The sequence below is a fragment of the Pseudophryne corroboree genome, chromosome 6 (genome assembly GCF_028390025.1).
Source record: "Pseudophryne corroboree isolate aPseCor3 chromosome 6, aPseCor3.hap2, whole genome shotgun sequence".
Taxonomy (NCBI): domain Eukaryota; kingdom Metazoa; phylum Chordata; class Amphibia; order Anura; family Myobatrachidae; genus Pseudophryne; species Pseudophryne corroboree.
The window spans coordinates 382,914,934-382,934,861 of record NC_086449.1 but is presented as its reverse complement, the minus strand read 5'-3'; the positions used below and the strand labels follow the sequence as shown (position 1 = coordinate 382,934,861).

The following is a 19,928-nucleotide window of genomic DNA, read 5'->3' as shown; positions in this document are numbered from 1 at the left end:
CAATCTGCCTGTGACGGACGGGGACTCCTGGTGACGGACGGGCAGGCTTGCTGAGTTTCGGGGTAAATTATTCTGTGTGTGTGGTCCTCCGCGACCACACAGCACAGCAGACAGTCACAGAGGCGGAGCGCCGCGCTGATGCTGATCGGCGCCGCTCCACCTCTGCTCGGTGGGTAGCTCTTTTGTGGAAGCGATGGCAGAAAGGGCATGGTAGGGGGACATTGTTGGAGCCAGGTGCCCTCTTCAGGACTGGAGCCCGGCGGCAACGGACTCCGTTGCCTCCGGGAGTTCCGCCCCTGGGGCTTATAGTGTAGGGAGTGTACACGTCCATATGTCACTGGTCACACCCACACAACATTAGCCACACCTCAATTTATCACAATAGGCCCTTGATCATTTTCAGCCCCAGGCCCATGTGGACCTTAATCCGGCCCTGGATACAGGGTGTATTGTTTGCAAAACCACACTTTCCATTTCCTAAAATACAAAGGCTGTAATTATGAAATTTTAAACATTTTACATTAGATAAAACACTATGTAAAGAACGTAAAAGATTAAATATTTACTGTTAAACCTTGGATCATGTTTTCTGCTGTACAGCTAGCTACCTGTCATTAATTATAGGTGGTTATTTAGATCCCGAAGAATCTGAGTCAGGATGTGCAAAGTACCGATTATCTGTGTATGTGCAAATGGGTCCTGCAACATTGATGCAGTGTAGCATCATAATGTCAGTGATTGACAGTCTAATGCCATTTGGGGGGTGGCAATGGCCTCTGTTTGTGAAAACGTTTGTGTGTCGCCTCAGGGGTGGGAAAAGACCAGGGATCTCCGTGGTTGCACAGAGATTTCCTGGCCTCTGCAACAAATGGCTTGTGTGTCCCCTTGAGTTCTGCAAGCTGCCAAATGCTGAGTCAGTGATCCAAAGTCTGCATCCTAGGACACAGGTTGGGTAACTACTGCAGCAGGAGGCACCTGCTTACAATAGATGCCTCCTGCTGTATATGCCAAACAGAGGTATCGCAGTTAGGGCCGGTTCTAGACCTTGTAGCACACAGGGCGAAAGTTTCCTTCCCCCCCCCCCCCCCCCCCCCCCAACAGGTAAAACAGAGTAAGCGCGCGTCGAGGGTGCGCACCCAAAATAGGGGCGTGGCATTATAGGGAATGGGCATGGCCACTGTTATGCCCCCTGTAGTTATGCCCTCAGTAGTTATGCCCCCAGTAGTTGTGCCCCCAGTAGTTGTGCCCCCTGTAGCCGTGCCCCCAGTAGTTGTGCCTCCAATAGCTTTGCTCCCAGTAGTTGTGCCCCCTGTAGTTGTGACCCCTAGTAGCGCTGCTTACAAACACCAAATACAAACAAACTAAAAAACACAATTACTGACCAGCCCCGCTCCTGCTTCCCGACCGCTGCTGCCGCTGCTCCGTCTCTGGCTGCCCGCTCCTTTCTATGGGAGAGATGTCATGACGTCTCTCCCATAGCGCTGCACAGACACTAGAGGTAATTTATGACCTCTAGCATCTGGCAATGGCGCCGGCTGCAGCGGGCTCCCACACAGCCCACGGCACCTGCTGCAGCCGGGGAGCGGGGTGTGAGGCGCGGGTGGGTGGCGGGCGCCTGTGGGTTGACTGCGGCCACGCCTGCCCTGCTTGCCCATGCCTAGAACCGCTCCAGATCGCAGTGATAGTAACTTTGAATCATTGTGTCAGACTACTATTCAATAAAGGTAAAACAAAAGAAAGGAAGTCAATAATGTGTAAATCTAGGGCCTCATATAAAGCAAGGAGCAAACCCAGCAAAGGATGCTAATTAATATCCAGATAAACCATATTGTGATAGAAAAGGATGCACATAGTAGCGGATCTTGCCACGGGCAAGCAGGACTTTTGCCCGGGGCGCCGCCTTCTGGAGGGGCGCCGCACCATGGCAAGATCTGCTACTGCTGTGCCCCCCGCTGCCAGCTGTGTCCCGCTGCCGCTGCCCGCTGTACCTCGCTGTGAAGGGAACTAGATGCGTAGCGTCTAGTTTCCCTTCGTGGAGAGGACCTTTACTGTGCGGTGCACGATGACGTCATCACGTACCGCACAGCATTTCAGCGACGCTACTCTACTGTACAGGGGCGTAACTGACCACACCCCCTGTATGAAGACATGTCCCTATTTCCCGCCCGGGGCGCAAAAAGGGCTAGAACCGGCCCTGGATGCACATGTATGGAAAATGCTGCCTGCTTTCACATTCAGTCCACAAATACTGGACAGCTAAATTATAGAAACAAAATATAGAATTCGATGGCAGATCAGAACAACTTGGCCCATCTAGACTGCCCATATACTGTACATGCACACACTAGGGTTTTGTTTTGTTTTTTTGACAGAAGCCAAGTGATCTATCAGTATATTTTTAGATGTGGGAAGAAATTGGAGTACCCCTGGGAAATCCATACAGAGATGGAGAGAATATACAAACTCCACAAACTTCATTTAAACAGCAATTTAAATTAAAATTTAGCTGAATTGAATACAATATATATTGGGCACCAATGAATAAGATTTGGCACAAAAAAACCTGCAGTGTATGCTGTGCTGAGACATTGCAAGATGCATTCAGCTCTGCATCAGCAGCTGATGTGCCAGGTGAACATAAGGCATGCAAATACACTTATAACAAACCAGAGTAAAAGTACGATATGTAATTTGGCAATTCATTTCTGTGTACATGGTACTATTTAGTTCAATTAGAGTTATGACTTCTAATAAAATGATACAATGGCAGCACTATGTGTTTCACAGCCACAGCTGCACTTGTGACGCAGCAGCGCTCAGCTTCTCTTCCAGTATATTCCCGCCCCCAGACTCCTGTGTAACTAGCCAATGGGAGTTCAGGTGGTGGGCTTATACAGGATGGAAAACTGAAGCTGAGTGCTGCATGTCAAGTGCAGCTGCAGCTGGGAAACACAGCGCTGCCGATCCCAGGGGTCAAGCAGCCGTCATACATATTACATGTAACATTAAAGGTTTGTATGTTTTAACCACCCAAGCTATGTGTGGGGCAGTAACCACCACTGATAATGACTAGCAGCTGGGTAACCCAAGCAAATAAACCAACAAAGCTTTGACACTATCTTGCGGCGCCATCTAACATATTTCTAATATGTGTGATAATACAGAAATTATTTGGATATGATAAACCATGTAGAACTAAGGGTTTATAGAAATCAAATAGGAGGGCCACCTAGAGAGTTTGCCAGGGGCCTCCAAGCTTCTACTCACTCCCCTGGTATGCAGCACATGCACTATCGGGAGCCGATCCTAAGGGTTTCAGATTCCACCTATTTAATTATTTATTTTATTTATTTATTTTTTAACAATTAAAATGTAAAAACTATTATGCAGAACTGTATCTGTACTTTATGGTTTCTTGTAGATCAGAAAATGCTCCTTATAGTTTACATATATGTTTTAGATTCAACTTGACGATTATATCATATCATTGGCTTATCGATAATGGGTGCAGTGCGTACGATACACACAGGAACCTGGGTCCAGGGGTGCCCACTCACAGCACTTATTCACAATACTTCACTCCATCAGCGTCACAGATATAACAAAGAGACAGGTGCCATGTTCCCAGAGATCTGCTACAAAAATCACTGGGAAAATGTCACTCCAGCCATATTCCCACAGATCAGCTTAAACACCACAGACTGGCATTGCGCCACAGTTTACTGAAGACATCAGCTGATGAGAGAGGGGGGCACACAAAGGTTGCACATGGGACCCTCCTCTGTCTTGGACAGCCCCTGTATCATTAGTTTTAGCTTTGACCATTACAAAACATCAGATAGATGCAATGTTCTACATTCTTCAAAGCAAGGGTTCCCACAATGCTCCGCAAGGCACACTAAGGGGTATATTTACTAGAGTGCAGGTTTTTAGAAGTTGAGATGTTGCCCATAGCAACCAATCAGATTCTTGCTATTTTTCTTCTAGAAGGTGCTAGACAAATGTTAAGTAGTATCTGACTGGTTGCTATGGCAACATCTCCACTTTTAAAAACGCGCACTTCAGTAAATATACCCCTAACAGTCCATGTTTTATGGATAGCCATACTTGAGCACAGGTGACTTAATTAGTACCTCAGTTATTTTGATTTAACCATTCGTGCTCAAGCATGGATATCACTAAAACCTGGACTGTTAGTCTGCCTTGAGGACCACTGTTGGGAAATCCTGACTAAGGGGTACATTTACTAAGCAGTGACAAGAGCAGAGAAGTGAGCCAGTGGAGAAGTTGCCCATGGCAACCAATCAGCAATGAAGTAACATCTATAATTTGCATACTATAAAATGATACAGAGCTGCTGATTGGTTGATGGGGAAATTTCTCCACTGGCTCTCTTCTCCGCTCTTATCACTGCTTAGTAAATGTACCCCTTAAAGAGTAACTTTATGCTGCGTACCCACAGTATCTTGGAATAAGTTTTGGTACTTAATATAGGACTTCTGCATGGAATTACCAATTAAAGACTTAAAAAAGTCTGCTGTGACCATTTTAAGGACATGCTGTAAATAAATGACACTTAAGAAAGGAAATAGTGATTGTAGTTCCCATGGATACATTTGTAGCAAAGGTGTTGAGGAAAATTGCCTCTGCATATTGCAACATAATAACCAAATAGCAGCTACAGACATGTTTTTCTCTCCACAGCTGATGATGGGTAGCAGTCTGGTTTTTATGGATTATGAGCTACAGTATTCCAGAAAATTGTTTTATTCATCATAGGGACTTCAATTAGGCAAAATAATAATATTATAATAAAGTTCCCTTTTAAAAGCAGAGGAGGTCTTAGATACAGTTTACCAAATGGGTGAAATATTCACTAAAGCCAATCCTCAGTGCTGACACAAATATTGGACGGCAACATCGCTCTTAAAATATAGATTATCTTTACTGCAGCAAGATCTTTAGAATTATGAAACACATGTATAGTAAATATTTTAGGGAGATAGAGGAATGTGTATGTTATAGGTGAGTGTAGTATGAGTGGCTGGTGGCCGGGATCTTGGGGGTCAGCATACCGATGTTGGGATACCGACCGCCAGCATACTGACAGCTGGGTAAGCGCTAATGAGCCCCTTGCGGGCACGGTGGTGCGCAATGCTATTTATTCTCCCTCCAGGGGGGTCATGGACCCCCAAGAGGGAGAATATGTGTCGGCATGCCGGCAGCCGGTATACTGGTCGCCGGGATCCTGGCCGGCGGCATACTGAAGACCACCCGTCATAGGTATATTTAGACCTCCTTGGAGTCATACCTTGTGATCTGTGTAAGAGAACATATTTAATGGCCCTAATAGGTCTTAGATCACTAATTATACACAAATCATTCAGTTGCTAGCAACCAAAGCTTAAGTTTTCATCACCTAGCAGAAACTCATTGTCATTGTTGCACTGGCATCTTGGATAGGATAAGAGAGAAGACAAATTGGACTTAAATATATTCCATACTTATTATGCTGTATGTACTGTATGTATTTATTAATGTGTATTTTTATGATATTTTGATATTTTAAGTTTGATAATTTCTCATATCTAACAAAACTTTTAGGAGCACTTTAATATGGGCACATTAGACTGCTTTTGGAAAATGCTAGAGATTCATATAATTCACATCACGCAATTCAACTCACATATTTTACATATCATGGACAAAATAAGTAATCCATGTTTTGTTCCAATAAGAAAGTAGTGGTGGATACAAAAAGTCCACTTTAGTTGTTAAAAGCTATGACATTATCTCGCACAAAAAGGTAATAGATTCTCTCAAACCCTTTCACACCTCAGGTTGTGAAGAGTTTTACACATCACGAAAATGAATTTGGAAATATCCCAGCACTTGCATAGCTTGTGAAAAACACCACTTAGAATTTGTAATATATTTTTGTGAAATAAATAATTATTATTTTTAGTAGTATATGAAGTGATATTTGTCAAATAAAAATAACTTTCTTTTCATCTGCAACCTAGCTGTACAACTTCTAACATACCTATTATGTAAATATTTAGTGTGCTATAATTTATATTCTTGCTATTCCATACATACAGCATGTGCTGTGGAACAATCTGAATGATATGCAAATGCAAGTGGGTGTGGCTCCCATTTGAAAAAAGGATTGATTGACAGCACATACAGATGTTATAGGAGAGCCTTGTAGCTGCTCCATCCCATCATGGTAACCTGTAGTGAATCATTTTGTCATAAATCTACATGCTAAATCTGGTATGATTATTTCCACTTTATGAGCATTTGTCAATTAAATGTTGTAATTGCTCTATTACATAATTATCCTTTATTTATAGGATGCTACAAAGTGTCTGTAGCACCGTACAGAGAAATTACAGCAACATGCAAATCATACAATAAAGGTGCATATACACGGTACGATGTAACCTTATGATTTTGACTATATAGTGAAAATCGTAAGGAAAGTTAGTGCAAATCACACCGTGTGTACACAGCTTGTGATACCAATGCGCACTCCTGTGGGGTCGGTATCGTAAGAAAAGATAGACTGTGCAGGCAAATCAATCTTGACTATATTGTGTACAATCTAGTGCATAGTAAAGTCAAAATAGGCAAAATCTCAAGTAAAGCCAAAATCTCAAGTAAAGTCAGTATCAGTGGTTCTGGTCTCCGGGGAGTTCAGGGGAAATCACAAAGTCAAAATCTGAGTTATAGTCAATATCTCACCGTGTGTATGCACCTTTAGTTAAAATAGACAGAACATAGGGAAAAGAATCACACAGTGAGATACTGTATCTATACAACAGACTGACAGATAAAATTAGCAGTCACGGGCCTAGGGCCTGAATGGGATTTGTATGCATACCCGATTATTTACATACAAAGCCGATGGATATGTGCAGAACAGGTCTTGCCATATCACTCACAGACCATCCTTCCTCCCCATCCACTGGAAAAAGTCATTCATATAATTGTATGCTACGCTTGTATACTTGTTTGTCCGACAATGCAGAGTAGTCGGTACTATATAGATAGTGGATGCTAATGAATAACTAGTACAAAAAACAAAACTAACCAGCTGCAGTTAGTACAACACACCTCACCAGGGCATGTCACCGTAACAATTGCTATTTCAATTTGATGTTGGTAAAGGGGGGTACTCACGGAGCGATATTCTAAGCAATCTGACTAGATTGCTTAGAATATCGGCAGGATCGCTCCGTGTGTAGCCCCTTCGGCGATAGCGATGCGCGGCCCCGCACATCGCTATCGCCGCTGCTAGATTGGCCTGCATGCAGGCCAATCTAGCGGGTCGCTCACTTCACCCGCTGGGTGAAGTGAGCGGCCCCCCCGTCTCCCCCCGCACGCTCAGCACAGATCGCGCTGTGCTGAGCGGCAGGAGAGATGTGTGCTGAGCGGTTCGCTCAGCACGCATCTCTCCTTGATCGGCCCGTGAGTACTGGGCTTAACTCCAAATAGACAGAGATTCTGTCAGATCTTCATCTTGCTTTAGCAGCTCTGTTTCCCAACACCTACAAACCTACAGTATTGTTTCACATTAAATATAACTTGCTGTGAAAAACATTGCTACCTTTATATACACCTCGGACTAATGTTCTACTGCCTAGACAATCTCTGACAAGACATGCACTATGTTGTCATAAAATACTTCAATAAACATTACTAATTTTAAAAACCCATTTTCTGTTGCATTACACCATTTAGAATATAAGTGAACAAACATTTACAGTTTTCTGCATACAATTTTTCTATTAATGATAACTGGAAAGAAATATACAATATATATTATATCAGGGTGGGAGGGGTTTTATTAGTGGCTTCATCTGTGCTCCAGTAACTGGAAATTGCCTCTCCGAGATTCCACTTATGATAAACAGATCTCATTACTCATAGAAAAGGTGTCCTGCTTTGCCTTTTGCTTTATCTGAGTGCAGCAATTTTCTTTGTTCTCAACTCCCCGAGAGGCTAAATTCTATTGGCAGGGAAGTAGCTGCAGAAAGTTATGTTTCCTTGCAGCTCTGACATTGCATGTGACACCATAAGCCAGCAATATCTATTGCTACGTCGGAAGGAATTGATTTTGAACTGCATGTAAAAAAAAAAAATCAGTTTATTGATGTTACAAAGATAACTCTAAACTTGAAAGACACAAAAGAAATCAAGTTATCCATAGCTGCAAAGCATCATTTGGCCAGGCCATTTTTATCTCAGACAGGTGTACCCATGACTACCAAACTCAAAGCAAGGTGTACATAATGGGGCTTTTATAGAGATATACATTTTTGTACTATGCATGCATTTATGTCTGTATCTAGATTTTTGCACATTTTACACTTACAGCTTTTTTATGAAGGGAGAGAAAGAACTAATGACCAAAGGTGCAGATAACCATTGGTCTAAATCAGTAAGGGAGGAATTGTGGCTGAATAGGACTTGGTCGCAGACGCATATATACATGCTGGAAGACTAGTGCAATGAAATGATCAGTGGCATTAGGTAAGTAGTTCCTTATGATTGGCAGATTGCAGATAGCTACAGCTAACAGTACTCAAAACATTAGTGTTGCGGCTATATTATATGAAGTAGAGATTGTCTATTTGCAATGATTAATTTGCTTTCAAATGAACTACCGCAGTAAAGAATATTCTCAGTTTGAGAGGAGAGAACAGATGTCTGTATTTAATTTTGTGTTTGTATTTACATTTTTGTATTAAAAATGCAACATTACACTTTAGTAATACCTTTGCAGTCTATTATGTCTTCTATTTATTACAATTCAGTACAAATATTAGTGGGGGAAATAGAGTAACTCTCTATGCTCTTATTGGGTGCACGTGTGCACCCTACAGACATCTTATGCAAACGCTATTGCAGGATGCATCTGGAACATATGTACACAAATAAGCTTTATTTTTCATGCACCTTTCCTTTCAAGGTACACATGCATCCAACACTACAAGAGCCTGAAGGTATAGAATGCACCCTGAGAATTAACATAGCACCAACCAGCTTACAATGGTGGTGTCCTCTAATTAGGTGGATTCTAATGTGATGGACATTCTCTCAAGTTGCACTGCTGCAACTCTTCCATGCTGCTGAAAATCTTTGACTTAATTAAACACAATCCTGGGCCACTTGCATGAAAAGGCCCAAATGAAGAGCATAAAAGACCACAGTTGTTGTTTGATGTGTCCAGCATTTATTCTAACAAGTAAAATTGGGAGTAGTATACCCAGTGCTCTGACAAAGTGTTTGGTTATGTGTGAGGATCTAGTGTGTTTAGAGGAGTATGCCAGATGACAGTGTTATGCAAGGAGAAAAAAACACGTGTGATGGATATGCCTGGAGATCAGTTACAGCAATGCAACACACTAGGAAGGTAATGATACTTATTAATTGTATGGTATTAAAAGTAAATAAATAAAATGATAATACCATATATAGCATAAAAATTAAAAAAGAAAGGAAACAAAGAAACGAGTCAAGCAATAACCGATAAACAATGATGATGTCATATTGGTTGGTAATGTCATGCTTCTTGTCAGACTTTATGGATGCTCTCAGTAGTAGACAAGGGATGGTGTAGATCCATAAAAAGAGGTGCGGAGTCTAACATATCAGTGGTCTTCACCAGGGACCCTGGCAACTGGATTTTGCTGCGCCCGACACACAGGCTGTGGCCTCCTTAGTGGGTTTCCTGGTGACAGTTGAAGAATGTAGCATCAGACTGCGATGCTGAGTTGTTCGCTGAAAGACAGACTGGGATCGTGGTTGGAAGGCTCTGGTCAATAATCAGGTAGGCAACGTGGTACCAGGAAACAGACTGAAGTGGGTCAGCAGAAAACAGGAGTTGAAACAGAACACAGTAGGCAAAAGATCATCAACAGGCTGGATCAGGATACTGGTAAGTATGCTCAAAAGGAGAAAAAAGAAAGACTCTTTGTTGGGGCACGCTTGTAATGAAAAATCAATAGAAGATAAAATTATACTTTTAATTATATATATGTATAATTAATATGGCAATAGACAAACAAACATTTATAAAAGGTAAGGATAAATACTGCACATAAACTTTGCATTAAAGTGCGTCCTAATAATAATAGCCTGGGATTGCCCTGGTGAAAATATTCTGAGGAAAATTTATTTTGAATATATCCTGTCTGATATAAATATATGATTGACAGGTCAACTAATATCCTATGGGTGCCCTTATTATTTGACCACAATTCTGCTGTCTCATATATCAAGTATTCAAATGAGTTAGTGTCAAAAAGTTATTTTGTTGCCTTATTAGTTATTAATCACTATCTGCGTCAGTGCTTAGCAGTCATGTCACCATTGGGCATTTTATTCAGCAAGGTACTCAGTTCAATGTAGCAAAGGACCTTGGTAGTAAATACACAACATTTATATTGATATAATACACTCAATGTTGGAATTGTTCACCCAAAATTGGAGGAGGGAGAATGCAATGTGTGTGTCAAATATATAATCTGGTTAAGGATTGTCAGGAAAGGGGAGACAAATTAAGAGGGGGTATTTGGTTTGTGTGCTTAACACACTGTGCATATGAGATATAAAGAGCAAATTCGTACACAATTGAAGGGATTGGTTACTCAGATACAAATGCCCGGAGTCCTTACAGCAAAGATCTCAAAAGTAATTTCAGAAAGGAAATTCCTATAGAGTTAAATCAAATTCTTAGAGGAAGAATATATATTCCTAAGAAATAGATATGTAAAGGTTAGAATAGATGTGGATATCTTCCTTCTGCCTTTCAGCAAAATTGTTTACTGCACCTGGTATTCTTTGGTGGTCTCCCAACCAAATACTAACCAGGCCTACCATTGACTAGCTTCCAAGATCGGAAGAGATTGGGCGTATCTTGTGGAGTATGGCAGTAATCTGCTAAAAGAGAGAGTACTTTCCACAGGAAAGGAAATTGCGCTTCTGCTGTCCACGGAGCTGTTGGATAATTATGTCTCAAAGTCAAAGATTATATTTAGCCTCACTGGATAAGAGTGCCCAATAAGGTATTGGAAATTTGAGCAAGATAAAAGTTTAGAAACAGAACACGTGGGATTTCACAAGTGTTTAGTGCACTGGTGCTGTTATATAGAATATAACAAATGGCAGGCAGGTAATGTGTTCCCACCACACTTAATGAAAAATAGAGAGAAGTTGTGTAGTAGATTCTTAAATATTGTAGTGCTGATTGCTGGGGACAGATCAGGATACTGGCTAGATCAGGATACTGGTAAGTAACGGGAAGTTCAAACAGGCAGAACACTGGAGTTCTGGTGTGAGCCTAATACTCTGGTAGGCTAAGCCATTAAAATTTGTGCGAGCATCATGCAGTAACTAATCATTGCATCAAAAGAATTCAGTAGAATAAACATTGTGATAGTTTGTGCATGTGCAAAAAAACATGTTTGTGCATGCACAATAGCGACTCACAGACTTTCTTGATGTTAAACAGCTTAATTCAGCTGCATTTTAAAATTGAATAGCCATCGCTTCCACACCATTTGATGGCAAGGAAAACATTTATCCATCCCTAACCTATGCCAACAGTGTGCCAAAAGAGTCCCACACAGCAGTAACTGAAGAAGATGTTGAGTAGCCTGTGGTTGACACCTGTCCGTGGGGGAACAGCACTGCTGGAAACCAATAAGGAGGAGTCAGTGTCCTGTGTGATATAACGAGTGATGGTACAGTAGTGGATGTCATTATCACAGATGCAGAAGAGATTGGTGAAGTACTGCAGCTCCATGAGAGTGTGCAACAGTCCTTGTATATGCAATAATGTTCTTGAGGCCCTTTTAAGTCAACATATGAAGATACTGAAATGTTAGGGCATGATCAGCCCACTTGTGTCCACTTACGAGTTAGTGTGCTTACGTCCAAACTGCGCAGTGTGAGAGGAGCTTGCAAGGGCTTTCTTGTTTACTGAATTCCACAGCATAAAGGTAACAGGATTAATCTGGTTCTTACCACATTCTCAGCTGTTAAATGTTGAACCAGGATTGTCTACAAATAGTCTCCACAAGGATATGATGCTTGAGTTCGGCAAACTTGGTGTAATGTGGGATTGCGGTTCAGTGGTTGGCTGGAGGTTTGGTCTTACAGTGGTGAGCGAGTCTCTGCATGTACAGTGGAGATGTGTGACAATTCAGAATAGAAGGTGTCATATAGGATCACTCATACAATTTGTAACTCTTCCATAGATGGTGCAAAGTGGGATAACAATGCAAAACCTACGTTGTGTTGTAGACAGAATATCTATTGTATCATCCCAAGCCAGTGCTGGTATTTTAACCGCTTCCTGTCTGCCTGGACACACTGCCATAGAACTGCATGTTTGTCAGCCCTCCAGTTCCTCCTCTCATTAACCACTTGCCTGTCATGGTTGCATCAGATGCGACCATACCAGCAAGTGTCTCATCTGACCTGGTCGCACAAGATGCGACCAGCCAGATAGAGATTGTTTGCAGAGGCAGGGAAGAAAAACTTCCCTCCACTGCTGCTGTCAGAGGGGTTCATCTGCCTCCCTGCACTCTCCCTGAGTGTTTGCCATATTGCTGATCATTGCTGATCAGTCAGCATGGCAGGACCCCCACCCAGCAGCTGCAGACAAAAGCAGCCGTTGGGGAAGTGTAAATGACCCTCCCCTCCCAAGCCCCCTCTGTGTACCTGGTGGCTGTCCCAATGGTCGTGATGTTTCTGATGGTTATGATGTTCAGATGGTGGCGAGGTTCTGATGTTTTTTTAAAAACTATTTTTTTTTTTAAATATCTAAAATAATTTTGAATAAGCTTAAATACACATTATACAACTAATTCACTTATTTAAAAAAACAAAACATTTTCTGAGCGTATTTTCGGAAAATAATTTATCAGTTAAGTGGTTAAGGGGCATGTTTACGTACAGTAGAATTTGCGTAAAAGGTCCATAGGGTATTATATCTTATCCGCAGTGTAAGAGATTCATTTTGGATCTATTTACTTTAACAATCATACCAGAACAGCATTACCCAGTGAGATTCTGTCACGGAGGATGACTTGTCCCACTAAAGCTTGTGTATCACAGTGGCAAATAAATGAATGTCTGTTCTGACATAGCACCTTCATTGAACATATGCGACCATGCACACAAAGACATTAGTTAGGGAAAAAGGAAGGTGCATCTAGCCTGCAAGGAAAGGATCAGAAAAAACCTCTATGCCAGTGGCTCCCAAACTCGGTCCTTAAGGCACCCAAACAGTCCAGGCTTTAAGGATAGCCATGGCTCAGTGGATTGAGTTGAGGTAGTAATTAAGCGCTGATCACACAGTGCAGGTAGGTGGGGGGTAGGTGCTTAGCACATATAAATGTACATGTTATTGTGAATGTAATATATGTGCAGTCTGGATATCCTGGGGACCGGCAGCGCTGTGTGTATTAGTATTACAGCCTTGGTGCAGTACCTGGGGCTTCACTCAACCTCTAAGTCCGTCACCAGGCTCCTGTGAAACTAGCCAATGTAAGTCTGGAGGCGGGCTTAGAAGGCAAGTGAAGCCTAATGCTCCGGGTGCCGCATGGTGGCTGTAATACACACAGCGCTGCTGATCCCTGGGTTAACCAGCCAGCACATACACCCTAACATGTATGTTTACGTGCTAAGTGCCCCACCCAGCACACTGTGTGATCGATAGTGCAGCCCAGGGGCTGGATATAATTAAAGCCTGTACCATTAGGGGGCATGAGAACAGCATTTGGGAACTTCCGCCCTATGGCATACTCAGATCGTTTAGCTATTGGAGACAAGCTAAGCTTTTTGGGTCTTAATACGTCACTCCATACAATAGTCTCTTTTGAGTATAAAGGGACTGTGTTCTTCAGCATTACTTTGCAGAACACAGGAGATATCTCGGATATCTGCTGTATTCAGGCAGTTCCTAAATAGCAATGATACTTAGGATTGTCTTAGCAGCTGTTTCCACATAGTTATGACTTGATAAATAGGACCCTGATTGCATTGGTCTGTTTAACAGCTGGCAATGCTATTTCTTATTGGACAGTGTCCAACATAAAGGGGTGTAGATATAGATATGGGCAATTCCTATACTTTAGCTGTACGAAAAAAATGGGTCACTCCTACAGACATGTCCTCATTCACTGTGGCATCAATTGCACCAAATAGCCTCTGTCATCGTTTCCGGTCTCAGGCAACTCAGCCACACCGAGCCTCTTTTTCACTCAAAATAAGCGTCCTATTCGCACAACCAAAACAACTGGAAGCGACAAAACTACTTAGCTAGATTACACTGACCAGTTTTATGTGCGACATTGGTACATGTGTGTGTGGCATTGTCTGAATCTGTGTACTGTGATGCAGTGCCCACGGATTTTTATTGTGCTTCATCTGTATGTCTTCAAAATTAATTTTTACGCAAGTAAAGTTGCGGCCTAGCGTCTGTGGTGTTGCTTTGCATTCTGCAAAGTGAATAAGATGCAAAATGTAAAGAAAAAATGGTATGTAACACCTTTGGGAGTGGCTCAGTTGCACCAGGCAAGTCGCGCTGTATTGTGTATTGAGGCTAGGTGTGTGAGGACATATCTCTATTTTACTTCTACCTATGGGATATTCAATAGTCCAATAGACCACTTCTACTTGAGCGCATTTAGAATCATGGGAACTTGCATGATTAGTAAAATAAAGGGTCTATATACAGAAGAGGATACATTGCTTGATTACATATTTACATGTTTGTATAAGACAAAATAAAAAGTATACATTTAACTGAATGTAAAACTGGCCACAAATCTGCTTTTCTTGATTAAATCCTAGTGGCGAAGGGTCAAGGACAATAAAGTTGCTCAAAGCAAAATCTCATGCATTTCCATTATATAATGTTTCAGTAAAAATATCTTGCAAGCTCTAATAGGCAAGCTACAGTATAAAGTACAGCATCTTGATTAACATACACTATAGCATTGATAGTACAAACAAGTGATAATGTTGATATTATCTTAGACCGCAATGCTATACCTCTAAATACACTTTTACCGTGGAGCCGTTATGGCCGCTAGACTGAATACACGTGCTACGCACAATGTACGCTATTTGCGTACAGAGTCCTGCACGTGGTACGCACTTGGCGGACACACGCCGCGCTGAGTGTACGGAGTACACACAGCGAGCGCACACACAATTGATAACCTTTAAACCTTGTTAATGATACAATGTAATGACATGCTTACACTTTAAACCCTTAACAGCAAAGTACTGTAATGATGTAATACCTTTAAACCTTAAGTAGCGCTGGCGATACAAAGTACCCGCAGTGCGTACACCTTATCAATGCTTATACACCTTATACAGATAAATCTACTTTAAAGCCCATGCAGGAAAGTGAAAACACAACACTGATTTGTAGTTGCAACCACAGGGTTCTAAGGCCTCCGTGGATTAATTCCAAAAGGTAAAACCAATACAAATTATACACTACAGGCTAACAAGTAAATCTGAACAGAATAATGGCTACAGAGAAAGTACATACGTGAGAATGTTCGCAAGCGCAACCCGAGCCGGTCCTCCGCTGGTCATACAGATAGCGTTTAGAGTCTTCTGACCAGCCAGGCAACAATGGTCTTTTTATACACAACAGGCATACACAATACAATGGTCACTGTAATCTCATTGTCCATTGGACACAGGGATGTGTCTCTACATTACAGAAAAGGTCATAGGTGGATTTGAAAGGGTGGGCGATGTCTTTCCCCAACTGCTCTTGTGGGTGGTATCCTCTGGATTCCCGCCGCATACATAAAATACAGTAAATACAGTTAATGTTCATATTCTACTTTTGTACATAACTATACACAGGAACAAGCGATCTTTCTCTAATTAACACCGGAATGTTACCCTCAAAATACCCTACAGCTGGATACTAGACATCACCTTCCAACCTTTATCTGACCCTTCCTATCATGCAAAGGCGAATCCCTCTGTCCAGGAACTGTTTAAACTAATAATACTCGCTGACATGGTCTAGGGAACTATATCTACAATGTACACTATTTGGGTTAAATATGTAATGTTCTAATAACCCTCTATGCGCTCACAAACTCTACCGTAAATGCGCATACCACGCGCTAAGGCGCATGGCCGTGAAAAGCTCCGTTACGCAAATTGCGGATATGCGCACGCACGGCAGAGCGAGTGCACGCGCAGCGGGCATGTGCATGGGGTTAGTACAAAGCATATGTATTACAATATTTTTCGACTTTGACACAAGTTATATGCAAATATATATATATATATATATATATATATATATATTTATATATCTTGGCACGTCTAATAGTCCCAGCAATAAATAAGTAGACATTGCTCTTTCTCCCTGGCATCAGTAACCTACTTGAAGGCAGCCGGAATTCATTTCTGGAAGTTTGAGGAAAAATATAAATAAAATTAACTGGTTTAATTGCATGATTTTTATTAGTAGCTTTGACATTTATGTATGTATGAAATATTAAATAATAGTGGTGTATTTTATATTTATAATCTATGTATGGGGAAAGTACTTCAATATGTGTTTAGCTGCATCTTTAATTAAATGTGGATATAGTTGTTTGTATTAGCTGTGCATTTTATTACATATAAATATGGTTGTTTGTATTAACTGCTTTTCAGTGCTTGACTAGTTTTATTATATTTTCCGCAAAGATCTTTACAAAGCTTTAAACCTTTTAGATTAGTGGCGGCCTTTGTGCTTTTTCCAATTTTGTACTGTATAGCCATTACAAAAAATGTTGTTCTGGCAATATTTTTTGTTTGTTCATATCTGTTTAATCGCATATAGTTATTGAGTTTGAAGAGTTGCATTTAATTATCAGAACTCTATATTTGTTCCTTGAAAGGGAATCTATTTTGGATATCTATTTTGTCTGTCACATTCTATCTCTCCATATTTTTGTATAAGATATCAATAGGTATATTGATTATGAAAGGTTATATTATACCCATAAGATTTTGTAGGCAATTTGTGCACCAGTACTGATTGTGATTTGTTAATTAATATATTAGGGATATCGCAGATTTAATTTTCTAAGGGAGGAAGGGTGGGGCCGTGGTGGGGGTCACCCATGCTGAATAATTAGAATTTCTTCAAAAAAACTTTATCAGTTTGCTTCCTGTTGATAACAACTTGCAGACATACACCATGGCAGTGGTTCCCAAACATTTTTAAATCACATCGCCCCAAGACCAAAAGTTTCTTTTTGACAAATTCAAAAAACAAAATTTAAATTAAGTAAATGGTGTTTATATGTCATCCTTAGACTCAATTATGTGGTGAGGGACAGGATTCACCTGTTTGCCCAAGCCATCAGCACTGGTTTTGCCTATTACAATAACCAGAAATAATTTGAATTGATCCTAGACCACCAACTAGGACACCCCTTAAAATGCCCCGAGGCACCCCAGTGTGCAACGGCAACCATATGTTCACAAAAACGGGTGTTTCCGCACAGGTACCATATGACTCAAACCCCCATAAATATAATAATCTCAAAATGAGAGTGTATCAGGACAAAGGGGTGTGTGCTACCAACTACCTAGGAAGCATATATTGTTCCAAGTAGAAAAAAGAAAGGTAGTATTATGGTGCACTAAGTCGATAAGCTAGTCGATGAACTAGACAGTAATCATTAAAACTTAAGTTTTAATAGTTATGAATAAATGTAAAAAACTCCCCACCTAACAAATAAAAAAGCGAAATATTAAAAGATAGAGATAGATAAGAAATGAAATATTAAAATCTAACGCTGGAATGTCTGTAGTGACTCCTGCTATAAGTAAATAATAGATCTAAATATCAATCTGTCTACTGTGATTGGAAAGTAATCTTATGATGTCTCTCAGTCACCAATTCTATTATCATATGGTCCCCTAAAAATTACAGAAATCACTAATCTCGTGTTCTATCGGTACTTAATTATATAGATACAGGGTGATCTGTCACTGATCTAAAATGTGGAACCTGATCTTATCACTGAACAGATAGATTAGACAGTATATAGTCTTATCTTAATTGTGTTCTGACTGTCCACTATATTCAGTAGTCTATTTCCCACATATAATCATGAGAGACTAGAGGGATGCATTCAATTATGTTCAATCCCACTCTATTGTGGATAATAAGATAAGGCACTGTAGCAGTATTGCAATAATATGGCTAGTTGCACATTCTTCTATGTGTTGATAATGTGCAAGGTCTAATATTTAACATATTGCATGAATTTGGTAGTAATTATTACCTACCAGGATTAAATTCATTCCCAGTTACTGCCTTGGTAAGTATGTAACCTCCTTCTTAGCGCTACCAACAACTAAGATAATTAAGTAGCAAAATGAGCCACTGTAACGATATTATGATAGTGTAACAAGTTACATATTCTTCTGTGTGCTCATGACATGCAGAGTCTAGTATTGGACACACTTCACAGGTTTAGTAATAGATTCCCTATTTTATGGGTATACCGGGTTAAATAAATTCCCGGTCACTGCTTTGATAGGTGTATACCCTCCTTCTTAGCGCTACTGACAGCTATGGTAATCAGGTGTAGCTATCATATAGTAAATAAGGACTCAAATATCACGTCCTGATGTAACACTAGTATGGATACTAACATAAATCATGTATCCATAAGCTGTTAGTTTGTGCGCTGAACATGAAGTGCACCTACACATAACAGTAGTGTGAATACTAGCATAAATCAAGTGTTCATAAGCTGTTGGTTAATGCACTATGAAGAGAATGCGTACACACAATAATGTCCCTGTCTGTGTGGCCTGAGACAATGCACTGAAATCACCGTTGGCAAGATTATACACTTGAATGTATATAAGTTTAGCCTAAACGACGCTACACGTGCCATAAATCTTTTAACAATATGGGGAGCTAGGGATTGAAAGCACACCTCGTAGTGGGGACGATGTTATATTGATTAACATTTACCCACTACATATAACGATCTATTAGCTATAAATTAGCGTATCGTCAATCATTTATTTCACAGTGTAGGCAGGAGCATCTACAGGGCTACCAGTGCTTCAATGCGCATTTCGCCCGTAGCTTAATCATGGAGCCGACTGGGAACCACTACATTATGGTCACTCATGCTGCATATAGGACTGCAAGCATAGGTACAGTAGGTGTCTGGATTGCACGTGGATGTCCAGAAACTCCGTTTAATATGCTGTCAGTGGCACTTATACTTGTAACTCCGGCACTGGCTCCTTTTCTCATACCTAATTTATAAACTTTTTCCAGACAAGAACCTTCTGTACAAATACTTATTCCCCGAGAACATCCAGGAGCCTCACAAACTTTCAAGAGTTCATGGAATCCTAGTGATAATTTTATAAGGGAAAAGAGAGACTCTGTGAACAAGCCACACAGTGGTGAAACGGCCCGTTTGTGAGTGGAGCCAGACAGTGCACGGTCTGGCCCGCATTGTGCTCCTGTGGTATTGTATAGCCCATTGTGGCTTTTATTTTTGCAATTTTCTAAGTATGTATACCTTTCATTGGTAATTGAATATTGATTATTAGGGCTCATACCTGGTTTATTGTTAATATTTTGTCAATTGGTCATATGTATTTCTCATAAAAACGCTAGTTGTTTAACGGCAACATTGATTCATTTTACTTTGAGGGAAAAAGCTACATATGATGCTTGTGTCTTTTGTAAAACATTAAGCTATCTATGGGCAATTTTGTCGTTGGATTATAATTGAATGATAAAAAAGTCACTTTGCCAGTGAGGTGTTAGATTTATTATATTTTGAGAGAATAAGCTACACATGCTTGTGTCTTTTGCTAAACATTAGTTAATCAGG

The 19,928-nt window shown here is 40.7% G+C and overlaps 1 pseudogene; it reads right to left on the bottom strand.

Moving 5' to 3' along the window:
• Nucleotides 1-10,829: 10,829 nt before the first annotated feature.
• Nucleotides 10,830-10,948, bottom strand: LOC134937794 (5S ribosomal RNA; annotated as a pseudogene).
• Nucleotides 10,949-19,928: the final 8,980 nt, after the last annotated feature.